Here is an 18,016-nt window from a genome sequence, read left to right on the forward strand (position 1 = left end):
GGCCTAACTTGTGGCTGAGTAGAGCAGCATGAAGGCAGGGTCCCCAGCAGTCAGTGGTGCCAGGGCAGATGTAGTAGCAGCCACTGATTTTAAAAGAACTGGGAGAAGGAGAGCAGGGAACAGTACTAAACCAAAAGTACAAGGCATAAACCAACTGGCCTTGTGACTGTTGCAGCACCATCAGTCACCTTTCTTTCCATTCCACCTTCAGTAGACCCAAGCAATAAGGGATGTCCAGCCCAGTGCTCACCTCCCCAGTCTCGTTCTGAACCATATGCTCTGAAGCAGGATGCAAAGAGGGTCAGCACTAGAATTTCCATCAGTACTGGAAGGAAGTACCAATATAACTCATCTTACAGACACATCTCACAATGGCTAGAGCTTTATGCTTAAAACAATACCCTGTAATGTTATTTATACATTGATATATGCTATGTCATTTCTCACTCTCAACGACTTTCTGAGGTAGGTAAATTAAAGAAAGGAGAATAGAGAAATTGAGAAATGCAGTGACTTGTCCAACCGTACACAACCAGGTGGAAGTAGAATGGATGTTCTCTGAAAATAGTAGTTGAGAGTGTGGATTGGGGATCCAGATTTTGGAGGTTAGAATCATGACTTCTGAATTGTGTGATCTTGGGTAAGTGATTTAACCTCCCTGTGCTGTACTCAAGGATTTTCATAGGGCTATATTAGGCATTAAATATGTTAATCTATGTAAAGCACTCTGGAACAGCAGTCAGGCTTTAAGTTTTTGCTCTTATTTCCTCCCCATGTAATAACATTTTCTAATCTCCTGATCTGTTTTTAAGTAAAAGAAAAAGTCAACATTTTTGCTTATTGTTGATACTCCTTATCTAACCTTTAAGCCAATAGCCGGTAACATTCTAAAATAGAGGAATAACCTGGGAGAAGCAGCTGTCTTAAGAAGGCACTAAATGTAGAGGGTAAAAAAGTAATCACTCACCAATCACTTGTCCAAGGCCAAAAAGCCACCTGCTCTCAGAATGTAAATGAGCAGCCTAGTACTTTTCTGAGAAGTTCAGATCACATCCTCCCATTCCCATTAAGCAGTCATCTACCGCCCTTTTAAAACTATTTTTTTGCCCTCTCCTCCATTTCCTAGATGTATTAGGTCTTCCACTGTTTCATTTATGTCCAATGACTGATATGCAAAAATAATTTAGTATAATGTGGTTAGAAATAAAATACATTTTATAATGAAAAAGCTTTCCTTGGTGTTGTTATGAGGTTTAAATGGATTAATACATAAATATAATGCTCTTAGAAGTTCCTGACAAGTATTCTGTAAGTGTTAGTTATTATGTGACCGTTCCTTAGTCTCATGCACTGACTCCTTAGAATCATGCCAGTCATATACTCTACATCCTTGCTTACAACTGCTTTTTGCCAAATTAACATAATATGTAAGGGACAGCAGCCTTCAAAGATGTGGTTTCATTTATCTCACTCCCAAATTATCCCATGTCTCATTAAAGGTTCATCCGACAGAGAAGTCTTGAAGAGAATATTAACTCTGCAATCTCTGAGCCTGGGTGTAGCATATTTGAGTTATTTGGAAATGCCTACATTTTCTTGGTGTAAACCCAGTCCTTGTCCTAGAGGTAGAGACCTCCTCCAAATTATGAGGAATGAAGAAAACTCATTCTGAGGCTTTGGGAAAGGAGTACTGTGAGCCTTCTCCCTCTCTCCCCCTTTCCCTCCCACCTAGCACTTCATGCTCCCATTACCAACCACATTTCTAAGTTTTCATTTGGATTGTCTTGTTTTTGACCTACCTTACCTAGCCATTAAGCTCTGCCTTAGTAACCCAATTATTAGGTTGATTTTTCCAAAAATACAAGAGAAATATAATCTTAAAATTTTTCCATTCCAATTTTTTTCCAGATGGTGTTTCTCTGTCTACATTTTGAGATCAAATTAGTTTTTCTTAAAACATTCTCTGCAGAAAGTACAACACTGCATCTTCAAGTTCTTTAAATCACTTGAAGATTGTTTGATTCCAAGTAAAGAACTTCTTTTTCTGGTAAGGAATTACTACCTTAAATGAACTTCCTTCTTAATGCCAAGATCAGCCTGATTTTTAATACAATCTGTGAACATGTGGCCTTCATTAGGACACAGCATGATTTGCTTTACCCTCTTTCTTTCAAAGAATTCCCTGTCAGTTTTGAGAGGAGGAAGAGAACTGTGATATATGGCTATGATGAGCTAGCTTTCTGCAGACAACTGGATTTGATACAAAAAGACCTTAACTCTCTGAACCAACCCACATTTACACTACACTGGGGAATAAAAAGCATGTAAAAGGGGACTTCCCTGGTGGCACATTGGTTAAGAATTGGCCTGCCAATGCAGGGGACACGGGTTCAAACCCTGGTCCGGGAAGATCCCATGTCCTGCAGATTAACAAAACCCATGCGACACGACTACTGAGCCTGCACTCTAGAGCCTGCAAGCCACAACTACTGAAGCCTGCAGGCCTAGAGCCAGTGCTCTGCAACAAGAGAAGCCACCACAATGAGAAGCCCACACACCATAACTAGAGAGAATCCTGCACACTAGAATGAAGAGTCCATGTGCCACAAGGAAAGATCCCACATGCCACAACTAAGACCCCACACAGCCAAAAATAAATAATACATAAATAAGTATTTTAAAAACACTTTAGATCCAAAGGGGGTCCTCCAGAGTGTGGAGATCTGGAGTTCGGAGCTCTGTGGCTGACAGGGTCTTCGTGCTCCAGCCAGGTGTGAGGCCTGTGTCTCTGAGTTCAGAGAGCCAAGTTCAGGACACTGGTTCAGGACCTCCCAGCTCCACGTAATATCAAATGGTGAAAGCTCTCCCAGAGATCTCCATCTCAATGCTAGGACCCAGCTCCACTCAATGACCAGCAAACTACAGTGCTGGACACCCTATGCCAAACAACTAGCAAGACAGGAAAACAACCACACCGATTAGAAGAGAGTCTGCCTAAAATAATAATAAGGTCACAGACACCCAAAATACACCACTGTAGGTCATCCTGCCCACCAGAAACATAAGATACAGCCTCATCCACTAGAACACAGGCACCACTCCCCTCCACCAAGAAGCCTACACAACCCACTGAACCAACCTTACCCACTGGGAGAAGACACCAAAAACAATGGGAACTACAAAACTGCTGCCTACAAAAAGGAGACTCCAAACACAGTAAGTTAAGCAAAATGAGAAGACAGAGAAACACACAGCAGATGAAGGAGCAAGGTAAAAACCCACCAGACCAAACAATGAAGAGGAAATAGGCAGTCTACCTGAAAAAGAATTCAGAACAATGATAGTAAAGATGACCATAATGATAGTAAAGACATATTTAAAATCTTGGAAATAGAATGGAGAAAATACAAGAAACATTTAAAAAGGACCTAGAAGAACTAAAGAGCAAACAAACAATGATGAACAACAAAATAAACGAAATTTAAAATTCTGTAGAAGGAATCAAGAGCACAATAACTGGGGCAGAAGAAAGGATATGTGACCTGGAAGGTAAAATAGTGGAAATAACTACTGCAGAGCAGAATAAAGAAAAAAGAATGAAAAGAATTGAAGACAGTCTCAGAGACCTCTGGGACAACATTAAATGCATGAACACTTGAATTACAGGGGTCCCAGAAAAAGAAGAGAAAAAGAAAGGTACCGAGAAAATATTTGAAGAGATTAGAGTAGAAAACTTCCCTAATACGGAAAGGAAATAGTCAATCAAGTCCAGGAAGCAGAGAGAGTCCCATAAAGGATAAATCCAAGGACAAACATGCCAAGACACATATTAATCAAACTATCAAAAATTAAACACAAAGAAAAATATTAAAAGCAGCAAGGGAAAACCTACAAATAACATACAAGAGAATCCCCATAAGGTTAACAGCTGATCTTTCAGAAGAAACACTGCAAGCTAGAAAGGAGTGGAAAGATATATTTAAAGTGATGAAAGGGAAAAATCTACAATCAAAGTTACTCTACCCAGCAAGGATCTCATTCAGATTCAACAGAGAAACTAACACCTTTACAGACAAGCAAAAGCTAAGAAAATTCAGCACCACCGAACAGCTTTACAACAAATGCTAAAGGAACTTCTCTAGAAGGAAAACACCTACAATAACAAACCCAAAACAATTAAGAAAATGGTAATAGGAACATACATATCGATAACTACCTTAAATGTAAATGGATTAAATGCTCCAACCAAAAGACATAGACTGGCTGACTGGATACAAAAACAAGACCCACACATATGCTCTCTACAAGAGACCAACTTCAGACCTAGGGACACATACACACTGAAAGTGAGGGGATGGAAAAAATATTCCATACAAATGGAAATCAAAAGAAAGCTGGAGTAGCAATTCTCATATCAGACAAAATAGATTTTAAAATACAGACTATTACAAGAGACAAAGAAGGACACTACATAAAGATCAAGGGATCAATCCAAGAAGAATCTATAACAATGGTAAATATTTCTGCACCCAACATTGGAGCACCTCAATACATAAGGCAAATGCTAACAGCCATAAAAGGGGAAATTGACAGTAACACAATTAGAGTAGGGGACTTTAACACCCCATTTCACCAATGGACAGATCATCCAAAATGAAAATAAATAAGGAAACACAAGCTTTAAATGATACATTAAACAAGATGGACTTAATTGATATTTATTTGGACATTCCATCCAAAAACAACAGAATACACTTTCTCCTCAAGTGCTCATGGAACTTTCTCTAGGATAGATTATATCTTGGGTCACAAATCAAGCCTTGATAAATTTAAGAAAATTGAAATCGTATAAAGTATCTTTTCCAAACACAATGTTATGAGACTACATATCAAATACAGGAAAAAACCTGTAGAAAATACAAACACATGGAGACTAAACAATACACTACTACATAACCAAGAGATCACTGAAGAAATTAAAGAGAAAATAAAAAAATACCTAGAGGGCTTCCCTGGTGGCGCAGTGGTTGAGAGTCTGCCTGCCAATGCAGGGGATGTGGGTTCATGGCCCGGTCCGGGAAGATCCCACATGCCATGGAGTGGCTGGACCCATGAGCCATGGGCACTGAGCCTGCGCGTCCAGAGCCTGTGCCCCACAACAGGAGAGGCCACAACAGTGAGAGGCCCACGTACAGCAAAAAAAAAAAAAAAAACAAACCTAGAAATAAATGACAATGAAAACACAACGACCCAAAACCTATGGGATGCAGCAAAAGCTGTTCTAAGTGGGAAGATAACAGCAATACAATCCTACCTCAAAAAAACAAAAAATCTACAAACAATAAATACTGGAAAGGGTGTGGAGAAAAGGGAACCCTCTTGCACTCTTGGTGGGAATGTAAATTGATACAGTCACTATGAAGAACAGTATGGATGTTCTTAAAAAACTAAACATAGAACTACCATACAACCCAGCAATCCCACTACTGGGCATATACCCTGAGAAAACCATAATTAAGAAAGAGTCATGTACCACAGTGTTCATTGTAGCTCTATTTACAATAGCCAAGACATGGAAGCAACCTAAGTGTCCATCGATGGATGAATGAATAAAGAAGATGTGGCACATATATACAATGGAATATTACTCAGCCATAAAAAGAAACGAAACTGAGTTATTTGTAGTGAGATGGATGGACCTAGAGTCTGCCATACAGAGTGAAGTAAGTCAGAAAGAGAAAAACAAATACCGAATGCTAACACATACATATGGAATCTACAAAAAGCAAAAGAATTGTTCTGAAGAATCTAGGGACAGGACAGGAATAAACGATGCAGAGGTAGAGAATGGACTTGAGGACATGGGGAGGGGGAAAGGTAAGCTGAGACAAAGTGAGAGAGTGGCATGGACACATATACACTACCAATTGTAAAATAGATAGCTAGTGGGAAGCAACCACATAGCACAGGGAGATCAGTTTGGTGCCCTGTGACCACCTAGAGGGGTGGGATAGGGAAGATGGGAGGGAGTCGCAAGAGGGAGGAGATATGGGGATGTATGTATATGTATAGCTGATTCACTTTGTTATAAAGCAGAAACTAACACACCATTGTAAAGCAAATATACTCCAATAAAGATGTTAAAAGAAAAGCACTCTTTGAAGAATATTTTTTGAAAGCAGGATTTTAAAAGAATGTACATGTATCTATAATTTTATTATGTATTTATATGGGTACATATAAGTATATTATAGAATAGAATACACAAAAATATTAACAGTGGTTACATTTAGTGGTATGATTCTTATAACTCTCATTTTCTTCTTTTTATAGAAATGTATACCCATTTTCTTAACTTTCTATAATGACCAGACTAAAAATTTCTGTATTTTTAAAAGATGAGGGTTATTAGTTAAATATGTTTGAAAATTATTTAACTATAAATGCTTTTAAAACCTTCCAGATATTTGATAAACCCAAAATGCCTGTTCCTTATGGAGTTTTTTTTAAAATAAATCATTAAAACTGCACATTTCTGAAATATTCTGTTTTCCCTCTTAATTGTCCATGTATTCAGGTATTATGAAAAATTATACTTTTACAAATATATTCATTTTAGCTTATGCTTTTTATTTACTGCTTGATTACTGACTTAGAGCAGTCTATCAGCATAAGAACATTATGAAAAATATCAGTGATTCTGAAAACCTTTCCTCCCAAGAATTCCAGGATGTGAGCTCTGTGTCTACAATTTAAATCCATGCCTAATCTTTAACAAAGATCAGAGTTCCTGAAAGTGACTAATGCTGAAAACTGTTTGACATTCATTGACACTCTATTGAAGGAGGTGATAGGAATTAAATGAAAAATGATACAATGACAATACTTAAAATATCTCACTACCTTTTATTTTACATTGTGTCCCTGCTTCCTATGGTACTGACTGTAGTAAATTGCCAAGAGACCAGAAAACGCACACAGTGATTTAATGATAACAAAGATACAGAGACTTAGACTTGGAAAGAACTTTAGAGACCAGATAGTTGAAGTTCCATTCAACAGATTCTCTTCCATAACATGCTAAGGGCTGTCCAGCCACTGCCTTAATATTACCTCAGGAGGCAGGAAGCTCAGACCTTCCTGAGGCAGCACATTTGAATGCTGACCAATGCTAATTACTACTTCTATTTTTATTTCTATTACTACTGCTTCTGCTACTACTGCTACTAATACTAATTCTATTACATTTGCACAGACCTTTCACAATGTTAACAACATTCTAGAGCAACTATACTCCAAAAAAATTAATAATAATAATAAATAAGATATCTCTGCTTTAATTAGCCCATACAAATTTGAGAGGCTTTTCAAAAAATAAAATGCCAATTTGCCAAATGGTGGTCAAAACATTAAAGTTTTGGAGAATGACTTTGTAAAAATCTAATTACTAAATAATCTAATAAAACTATTTTTATAAAAAAATTAAATTGCTATAAACATTTGCAGACATGTCTTTATAGAGAAGTTTTCATTTCATTTTGGGAAATACCTAGGATTGGGATTACTGAGTCATATGGTAAGAGTATCCTTACATTCAGAAGAAACTTCTGTTTTCCAAAGTGGCTGTATTACTTTGCATCCTCAACAGCAGTGCATGAGAGTTTCAGTTGCTCAATATCCTTAATAACACCTGGTATTGTCCATTTTTTGGAGTATAGTTGCTTTACAATGTTTTGTTAGTTTCTTGTTGTACACCAAAGTAAATCAGTCATACATATACATATATCTACTCTTTTTTAGATTTCTAACAGTTTTATTTTAAAATTTTTATCCATAATAGCCCCAAACTGGAAACAACTTCAATGTCCATCAACTGGTAAATAAGTTGTGGTAGTTCATATAATGGAATACTAACCAGTAAAAAAATAAAGGATATTCCAGAGAGAAGAAAGCAGACACAAAGGCTCAAGAAAAGAAATAACTTGGTGTACTGCTGAAATTACTAGGATTTGGAGTTCACTGGAGGGTTAAGAATAAGAGGTTAAGCAGCAGTTAAACTAGACCACATATGCTATGCTAAGGCTTAAGACATATTTTTGACAAGGGATAACATCTATAATTTGATTTGGGCAGCATAAGGCGAACAAGCAGGTATTGAGATAAAGTAACTAGAAAATATTTGTTCAACAGACCATGAATTGACTTACTGTCAAGGAGTCCTAATCTTTGTAGGTAGGCAAAGAAGTCAAAGACAGTAAAGAGAACAGTGACATCTATTAGAATGTTCCCGAGCATGTGATTTATTATGCAGGATAGGTGAAATCCACAAATGTGTTTCTTTTTTTTTTTTTTTTGGTCATATATGGCCTTTATTATGTTGAGGTAAGTTCCATTGAAGAATACTTGCATCCCTGGGATAAATCCCACTTGATCATGGTGTATGATCCTTTTAAAGTGTTAGATTCTGTTTGCTAGTACTTTGTTGAGAATTTTTGCATTTATATTCATCAGTGATATTGGTCTGTAATTTTCCTTTTTGTAGTATCTTTGTCTGGTTTTTGTATCAGGGTGATGGTGGCCTCATAAAATGAGTTTGGGAGTGTTCCTTCCTCCACAATTTTTTGGAAGAGATTGAGAAGGATGAGTGCTAGCTCTTCTCTAAATGTTTGATAGAATTCACCTGTGAAGCCATCTGGTCCCAGACTTTTGTTTGTTGGAAGATTTTTAATCATAGTTTCAATTTCATTACTTGTGATTGGTCTGTTCATATTTTCTGTTGCTTCCTGGTTCAGTCTTGGAAAGTTATACCTTTCTAAGAATTTGTCCATTTCTTCCTGGTTATCCATTTTATTGGCATAGAGTTGCTTGTAGTAGTCTCTTAGGCTGCTTTGTATTTCTGTGGTGTCTGTTGTAACTTCTCCTTTTTCATTTCTAATTTTATTGATTTGAGTCCTCTCCCTCTTTTTCTTGATGAGTCTGACTAATGGTTTATCAATTTTGTTTGTCTTCTCAAAGAACCAGCTTTTAGCTTTATTGATCTTTGTTTTTGTTTTCTTTATTTCTATTTCATTTATTTCTGTTCTAATCTTTATGATTTCTATCCTTCTGCTGACTTTGGGTTTTGTTTGTTCTTCTTTCTCTAGTTCCTTTAGGTGTAAGGTTAGATTGTTTATTTGAGATTTTTCTTGTTTCTTGAGGTAGGCTTGTATAGCTATAAACTTCCCTCTTAGCTGCATCCCATAGGGTTTGGATCATCGTGTTTTCATTGTCATTTGTCTCTAGGTATTTTTTGATTTCCTCTTTGATTTCTTCAGTGATCTCTTGGTTATTTAGTAACGTATTGATCAGCCTCCATGTGTTTGTATTTTTTTTATGTTTCTTTCCCTGTAACTCATTTCTAATCTCATGGCGCTGTGGTCAGAAAAGATGCTTGATATAATTTCAATTTTCTTAAATTTACTGAGGCTTGATTTGTGACCCAACATGTGACCTATCCTGGAGAATGTTCCATGTGCACTTGAGAAGAAAGTGTAATCTGCTGATTTTGGATGGAATGTCCTATAAATATCAATTAAATCTCTCTGGTCTATTGTGTCATTTAAAGCTTCTATTTCCTTATTTATTTTCATTTTAGTTGATCTGTCCATTGGTGTAAGTGAGGTGTTAAAGTTCCCAACTGTTAATGTGTTACTGTCAATTTCCTCTTTTACAGCTGTTAGCAGTTGCCTTATGTATTGAGGTGCTCCTATGTTGGGTGCATATATATATATAATTGTTATCTCTTCTTCTCGGATTGATCCTTTGAGCATTATGTAGTGTCCTTCCCTGTCTCTTGTAACATTCTTTATTTTAAAGTCTATTTTATCTGATATGAGCATTGCTACTCCAGCTTTCTTTTGATTTCCATTTGCATGGAATATCTTTTTCCATACCCTCACTTTCAGTCTGAATGTGTCCCTAGATCTGAAGTGGGTCTCTTGTAGACAACATATATATGGGCCTTGTTTTTGTATCCATTCAACAAGCCTGTGTCTTTTGTTTGGAGCATTTAATCCATTCACGTTTAAGGTAATTATCAATATGTGTGTTCCTATGACCATTTTCTTAATTGTTTTGGGTTTGTTTTTGAAGGTCTTTTTCTTCTTTTATGTTTCCCACTTAGAGAAGTTCCTTTAGCATTTGTTGTAGAGCTGGTTTGGTGGTGCTGAATTGTCTTAGCTTTTGCTTCTCTGTAAAGTTTTTGATTTCTTTGTCAAATCTGGATGAGATCCTTGTGGGTAGGGTCATCTTGGTTTTAGGTTCTTCCCTTTAATCACTTTAAGTATATCATGCCACTCCCATCTGGCTTGTAGAGTTTCTGCTGAGAAATCAGCTGTTAACATTATGGAAGTGCTCTTGTATGTTATTTGTCATTTTTCCTTTGCTGCTTTCAAGAATTTTTCTTTGTCTTTAACTTTTGCCAATTTGGTTACTATGTGTCTCAGTGTGTTTCTCCTTGGGTTTATCCTGTATGGGACTTGCTGCACTCCCTGGACTTGGGTGGCTATTTCCTTTCCCATTTTAGGGAAGTTTTTGACTATAATCTCTTCAAATATTTTCTCTGGTCCTTTCTCTCTCTCTTCTCCTTCTGGGACTCCTATAATGCAAATGTTGTTGCGTTTAATGTTGTCCCAGAGGTCTCTTAGGCTGTCTTCATATCTTTTCATTCTTTTTTCTTTAGTCTGTTCCACAGCAATGGATTCCACCATTTTGTCTTCCAGGTCACTTATCCGTTCTTCTGCCTCAGTTATTCTGCTATTGATTCCTTCTTGTGTAGTTTTCATTTCAGTTATTGTATTGTTCATCTCTGTTTGTTTGTTCTTTAATTCTTCTAGGTCTTTGTTAAACATTTCTTGCATCTTCTTGATCTTTGCCTCCATCCTTTTTCCGAGGTTCTAGATTACCTTCACTATCATTATTGTGAATTCTTTTTCTGGATGATTTCCTATCTCCACTTCATTTAGTTATTTTTCTGGGGTTTTATCTTGTTCCTTCATCTGGTACACAGTCCTCCGCCTTTTCATGGTATCTATCTTTCTGTGAATGTGGTTTTTGTTCCCCAGGCTGCAGGATTGTAGTTCTTCTTGCTTCTGCTCCACCAATGTGTTTCTATGTCATTTCTGTGTGCTTGCATTAGATTTAACGTTTCTCTTTCAACGTTCAGGTTAACATATTGTTAAAATCAGAGTAGCGACTGTATTGACATGATCAGAAATATACTTTTCATATAATCAAAAGACTATGCAAGAAAAAAAAGCATAATATTTTCTTCTGTCAAAATAAAATTTTAACTCTATTTTCCTCCAGATTTTGACTCTAAAATATACCTTCAAAAGATGAAGCCACAAGTTTAAGACATCAATAAACCACACAGGGTTTACAGACCACTCCTCAGTGTAAGAAAGTAAAAAGCTTTGCGGAACAAAATCCATCAGAATGGGCTGGCAATTAGGAGTGTGGCTGATGGAAATATAACATAGGAAGAAAAGCTGTATTGTGGTCGCTAGGGAAAGGTTGGAGCCAAAGACGTGAAAGAGGTAGAGGAGGTAGTTTACCAGAGTTGTAATAAAGCCAAGTTACATTAATGGAGGCTTATTGACAGCTTCTGCCTTTGCACCAAGTTTCTCCTTGGCAGTCCTCAGTGCTCTGCTGGACCTATAGAACCTTAAAGAGATAAACAGATTATCATGTTGGAAGGAAGGGACATATGTTTAAAGAATGAACAACAAATAGGGTACTAAGAGTAGGTGTAACATAATGCATCAGCTCCAATATGTTATTACCTCTTCTCTAAGAGCTCATGATCCATTTGCCTTCATTGAATTTGTGGCTGTGCCATGTATATCTAAACTCAGTACATATGTGGGCTCTGCTGGCATGCTGAGCTTGTCCACCTAGCATTTTCTGCTAGTTTTCTTGGCACTTCTGTCTATTCAGAACATTCTTGGATTTTGCTAGTCCCTTTCTTGTAGAATGGAACCCTGATTCTGAGTAATGAGCAATTAGATGTAAATTCTACTCCCAAAGTAGTTTTACTGGCCATAATTGGATGCCAAATAATAATAAAGTAGTTTTATTAAGTATTATACATTACAGTAGTGAATTTAAGTTCAAAGTACCAGTTTGATCCCTTTGAAAGAAATAAAAGAATTATTTTACTGTAACCTAGGAATGATGAACATTCAGAAAGCATATAATATTACACAAAATTCTGCCAACTATTTCCAGGGAGAGAAAAAGGGGGAAATTCTTTACTTATCACCTTTGTATCCATCATTCAAGTAAATGTAGTGAAAATGGTAAGGAAGTAGCTAATAAACTCAAGTGGAACTCACAAGAAGCAGTGAAATAATGAAAGGTTAAGAAGGTTAATTTATTAAATTAATAAATTTTAGGTTAACATATCAGAAAAAGTTGATACTGGAAGGACCTATTTCAATACAAAATGCATGGGCCAAGTATAACAATGGAAGATTTGGATGTACTGTCAAGCTATAAATTACCAGGAAAATTTCCAGACTGTAGAAATAAAGGAACAGAAAATGTGGGACTGTAATTGGTGGGCAGGAGCAAAGACAAAATAGCTTCCACCTTAGCGTGAGTGCAGGTTTACCATATATATACTGGCTTTGTTACCAAAACAAACTTGGGTGTGCTTGCCCACATGTGATAAAGCCAACCTACAGGCACTGGGGTGTGGTGAAGGTAAGTGCAGCGTTTATTGTAGGTGCCATACAAGGAGTCCAGGCAGCTCATGCTGTAAAAAACCAAACTCCCTGATAGGTTTCAAGGAAGCATTTTTAAAGGCAAGGTGAAGGAGGGGAGTCACAGGGTGTGTGCTCAGCTCGTGCACAATCTCTGATTGGTTAATGGTGAGGTAAAAGGGTGGTGTCACAGGGGTTAACATTACCAAGCCTCAAGCTCCAGCTGGTCTGGGGTTATGTGCTCATGGTCATCATGTAGTTAACTTCCGTTTGGTGGGGGTTTTAGTATCTATAAAATAACTCAGGAATGTGCTTCAAATACTGTTATCTATGTACCTCAGGGAGGAACCAAAGATTCTATACTTCCATATGGCTTATTTACTATTTAAATTGTTACCAGTTCTTCTGGCCCAGCTCCTACTTTTGTCACTATACGTTCACATCCTTTCAATCATTAATTCTTGAGCCGGGCTTTTGTGACTCAGGGGAGGCCTGGAAGACTACAGCTTTTCTACAAACAAGAAACAGGCAGAGGACATGGGGGGAAGTGTCTGTCCCGGGAAGGCCCCATAGGGTCCTGCTTGGTTACAGTTTTCTAAAGATAAGCTTGCTTTGCACCTGCTCCTTCTGCAGAATTAATAATAAATCCCCTTCCAAGTTTCTACATGTTCTGATTTAAATGATAAGGTTTTCCTAGTTAATGAACATGTTGACAGCAAGTATTATGCTTGAGAGTAGGGTTTTGGCCAAAAGACCTAACTATAAACTTCCTGCATATGACCAGGAGTCATAAGGATCTGACCTTTCCATGAAATAGAAAAAACATCAGCCACTAACCCTGCCCAGGAAACTGCAAGGAAGCTTGGGTAGAAAAGAAGCCAGTACCTCAGCCAGTGGGTAGCTGTAGAGTCCAAATTCATTCTGTCTGCTTGGCTCAAATGATTCTAAACTAAGATATTTTCATTAAAACTGATCTAGGTATGGTGAAACCCATCCAGTCTAAGTAAGGCAAATTTGAAACTGGGCTGTGGTTAAGAGGCTACATCTTGAGTATGCAGCATAAGCCACCAAATCAACCCCCACTGCAGATGAATTTATAGTTAGAGATTATAATCTACTTGAGGAAATGAATCACTGTGCGAAAGTATTAGCAGACACAACAATAGAAGAATATGCACACCAAGGTTATAATCTACTCTGAAAGACACTTTGAAATAAATATTTATAAGGAAGGAAGGAATATAAATCACAGTGAAAGAATAAGAGAGTATTTTAAATAAGAGCAGACAGATTTGTAAAAAACAGCCAAACAGAATCTTTCTGCAAATAAAATATATACTCATAAGAAAAAAAATTACTGAGTAGGTAGATTTCAAATATCTTTTAATTCTTTTATCTAAAGCTCTGGTGTCTTTTGTTAGTTAACTCTGGAGATTAACTCTTACATCCATATATTTTTAAACAGGAAATAAAATTTCCCCTTGGAATTGCTCAAAGAAGCTAGATGTGTTTTACATTCTTTTAAGGAAATTAATTCCAAACTCTAGTTCTGAGCCCTGTATACCACACTAAATTTCTAAAATATTTGGCATTAGTTTTCTTTTTTTTTTTTTTTAAAAGGGAACGCTATTTATTTATTTGGCTGCATTGGGTCTTTGTTTCTGTGCGAGGGCTTTCTCTAGTTGCGGCGAGCAGGGGTCACTCTTCATCGCGGTGCGCGGGCCTCTCATTGTCGTGGCCTCTCTTGTTGTGGAGCACTAGCTCCAGACGCGCAGGCTCAGTAGTTGTGGCTCCTGGGCCTAGTTGCTCCGTGGCATGTAGGATCTTCCCAGACCGGGGCTCGAACCCGTGTCCCCTGCATTGGCAGGCAGATTCTCAACCACTGCGCCACAGGGAAGCCCTAGTTTTCTTGATTTCTATCGCAGTTCGTAAATTAACATAAAATTGCACACAGATAAGCACATTCCCTGGCAACTCCCCCAAAAGAAGAATCCAATCAAACATTCTAGTTATAGCGATTAAATAGACAATTAGACAATCAAATGATTATTTTAACTATGTCATTACTAGTATATATTCTAAAAAATTTTTAAGAAGAACTATGTTCACATTTATGATTAATGCTATTATTTCTGTGATTTATAATTTGTTTTAAGATTGAGAACAAGAATAAATGATAGTTGTTTTAATAATACTATTATCTGAGAATACCACTATTACATAAATTCAGGGCATTTGTCTTATTTTAAAATAGTTGTATAACTTTGAATGCCTTAAAATGTCAGATTACTAGTTCCTCTTCTTTTACCATTGAAACATATTTAGAATAAATTATATAATGTTGGAAAGTCTAAGTCTTCTTCCCAAATAATCTGATTTGTGATGTATTTGATATTACAGCTTTTTCTTTCAAATCTATAGAAAATAAATCTACAGGCAAAATGGCCTGAAAGTTCAATAAGAATAAGAATCTCCAAATAAGACTGTTAGTTACCTTTTAAGACTCTGAGATCCATGTCAAGACACATTTTAACAATGAATATACATACAAAATAACTTCCATATCATAAAACATTTTATTAATTGGGGAGGCCAAATAGTCTTTTAAAACTAAAGGAGAATAAAGTTAGGAGCAAAATAATGAAATTACATTTTAAAGTGAAATAATAATGTCAGTGTCCTTATGAAATTATCCTATGTGGTGACATAAATTGAAACTCTGAAGTAACTGGAGGGAAATGTAGAAAATGGGTCCCTTTCCAAAAATAACTTTGCCAGGCATCTTAGAATTTTCTCTGATTTAATGGGCAGAAAGGTATTGAAGAGGATGATTAGGTGCAAAGGACATCTATTATCATATTTGCTGATTGGATAGGTTTATCCCAAAAAAGCATCAATATTTAAACCAAATAAATATATTTTGATCTATTTCTTAAAAACTGAAACAACCCATTTTCCCCCTAAACTGGGAAGAGAATCATTCAGAGTGGAAATTTGATTTTTCATAAACATCATAAGGTGGGTTACATTAGAAGACTCAGAAGATACAAAAACACAATATTTAGTATGTATTAGAGGCAAGTTCCCCCTTGGGAAGCTGTGAGAATATCAAGGGCCATGTGATTCCATAGGACTGCTTTTCTCATAATGGAAACTTCTGAATTGAGCAATTAATGGCTTGATTATTATAATTCAAAAGTTGCTGAATAAATTTGGTTAAAACTTCTATGTGAGTAATGACGTCTTCTATTCCAAGTGAAGGAAAAAATACCATGGCCAAATTATCATACCATTGGAAAAATGATTGAACACAGTGTGCCTGCATTAAAGGTAGAGTGGCAGTGGCTCTTTTCAGTATTGCCCATAGCTTATCTTGAGCCCAAGAGAAATCAATTGTGCATCTTTCTAACCAACCTGGGAAGAACCAACGCTGTAAATTTGCTCCATAAATCCATCGGGTCCTCTTAGGAACTACCTAATATTTTCCTGGTCATCTCAACCAATCAGTTCCAAACCAGTCACTGCTTCTCAAAGGTAATGACGTATTGGCATTGTTCATAAGGCACTCAGCCCAATCTCCTAGTGTTATTAGGCTGATTATCCTTAGTATGATTTAACTGTTCTGAATATAAGGGCCTTTAAACTTAAACCCATATAAACCCATGCCATAATTGAAGGAGGGTCCCTCCCAATAACTGGGAAGTTATATTCTTTGACTGAAATTTAGCTCATTGCTCTGATTGAGCTTGAGTAATTTTAAATAAAATCCGTATTTATGAATTTTGGTTATCTTCTCAAAGAACCAACTTTTAGTTTTATGGATCTTTGTTATTGTTTTCTTCATTTCTATTTCATCTATTTCTGCTCTGATCTTTATGATTCCTTTCCTTCTACTGACTTTGGGTTTTCTTTGTTCTCCTTTCTCTAGTTGCTTTAGATATAAGGTTAGATTATTTATTTGAGATTTTTCTTCTTTCTTGAGGTGAGATTGAATTGCTATAAACTTCCCTCTAGGAACTGCTTTTGCTGTGTCTCATAGGTTTTGGGTCATTGTGTTTTCATTGTCATTTGTTTCTATGTATTTTTAAAATTTCCTCTTTGATTTCTTCAGTGACCTCTTGGTTATTTAGTAGCACACTGTTTAGTCTCCATGTATTTGTGTTTGTTACAGTTTTTTTCCTGTAATTGATTTCTAATCTCATAGTGTAGTCGTTGGAAAAGAAGCTTGATGTGATTTCAATTTTCTTAATTTTTCCAAGGCTTGATTTGTGACCCAAGATGTGATGAGAATGTTAAATGTGCACTTGAGAAGAAAGTTTATTCTGCCACTTTCAGGTGGAATGTCCTATAAATATCAATTAAATATATCTGGTCTATTGTGTCATTTAAAGCTTGTGTTTCCTTATTTATTTTCTGTTTGGATGATCTGTCCATTGGTGTAAGACTCTTCAAGAAAAAAAGGGAGAGGATACAAATCAATAAAATTAGAAATGAAAAAGGAGAAATTACAACTGACACTGCAGAAATCCAAAGGATTATAAGAGACTATGACAAGCAAGTATATGCCAATAAAATGGACAACCTCGAAGAAATGAACAAATTCCTGGAAAGGTACAATTTTCCAAGACTAAACCAGGAAGAATTAGAAAATATAAACAGACCTATCACAAGTAATGAATTGAAACTGTAATTAAAAATCTTCCAACAAACAAAAATCCAGGACTAGATGGCTTCACAGGTGAATTCTATCAAATATTTAGAGAAGACTTAACACCTATCCTTCTCAAACTCTTCCAAAAATTTGCGAGAAAGGAACACTCCTAAATTCATTCTATGAGGCCATTATCACCTTGATACCAAAACTAGACAAAGATATCACAAAAAAAGAAAATTACAGACCATTATTACTGATGAACATAGATGCAAAATCCTCAACAAAATACTAGCAAACAGAATCCAACAACACATTAAAAGGATCATACACCATGATCAAGTGGGATTTGTCCAAGGAATGCAAGGATTCTTCAATACACGCAAATCAATCAATGTGATATACCATATTAATAAATTAAGAAAAAAAACCCACATGATCACCTCAATAGATACAGAAAAAGCTTTTGACAAAATTCAACAACGATTTATGATAAAAACTCTCCAGAAAGTGGGCATAGAGGGAACTTACCTCAACATAATAAAGGCCATATATGACAAACCCACAGCTAACATCATTCTCAATGGTGAAAAACTGAAAGCATTTCCTCTAAGATCAGGAA

This window comes from Tursiops truncatus, chromosome 17, assembly GCF_011762595.2.
Source record: "Tursiops truncatus isolate mTurTru1 chromosome 17, mTurTru1.mat.Y, whole genome shotgun sequence".
Classification (NCBI taxonomy): Eukaryota; Metazoa; Chordata; class Mammalia; order Artiodactyla; family Delphinidae; genus Tursiops; species Tursiops truncatus.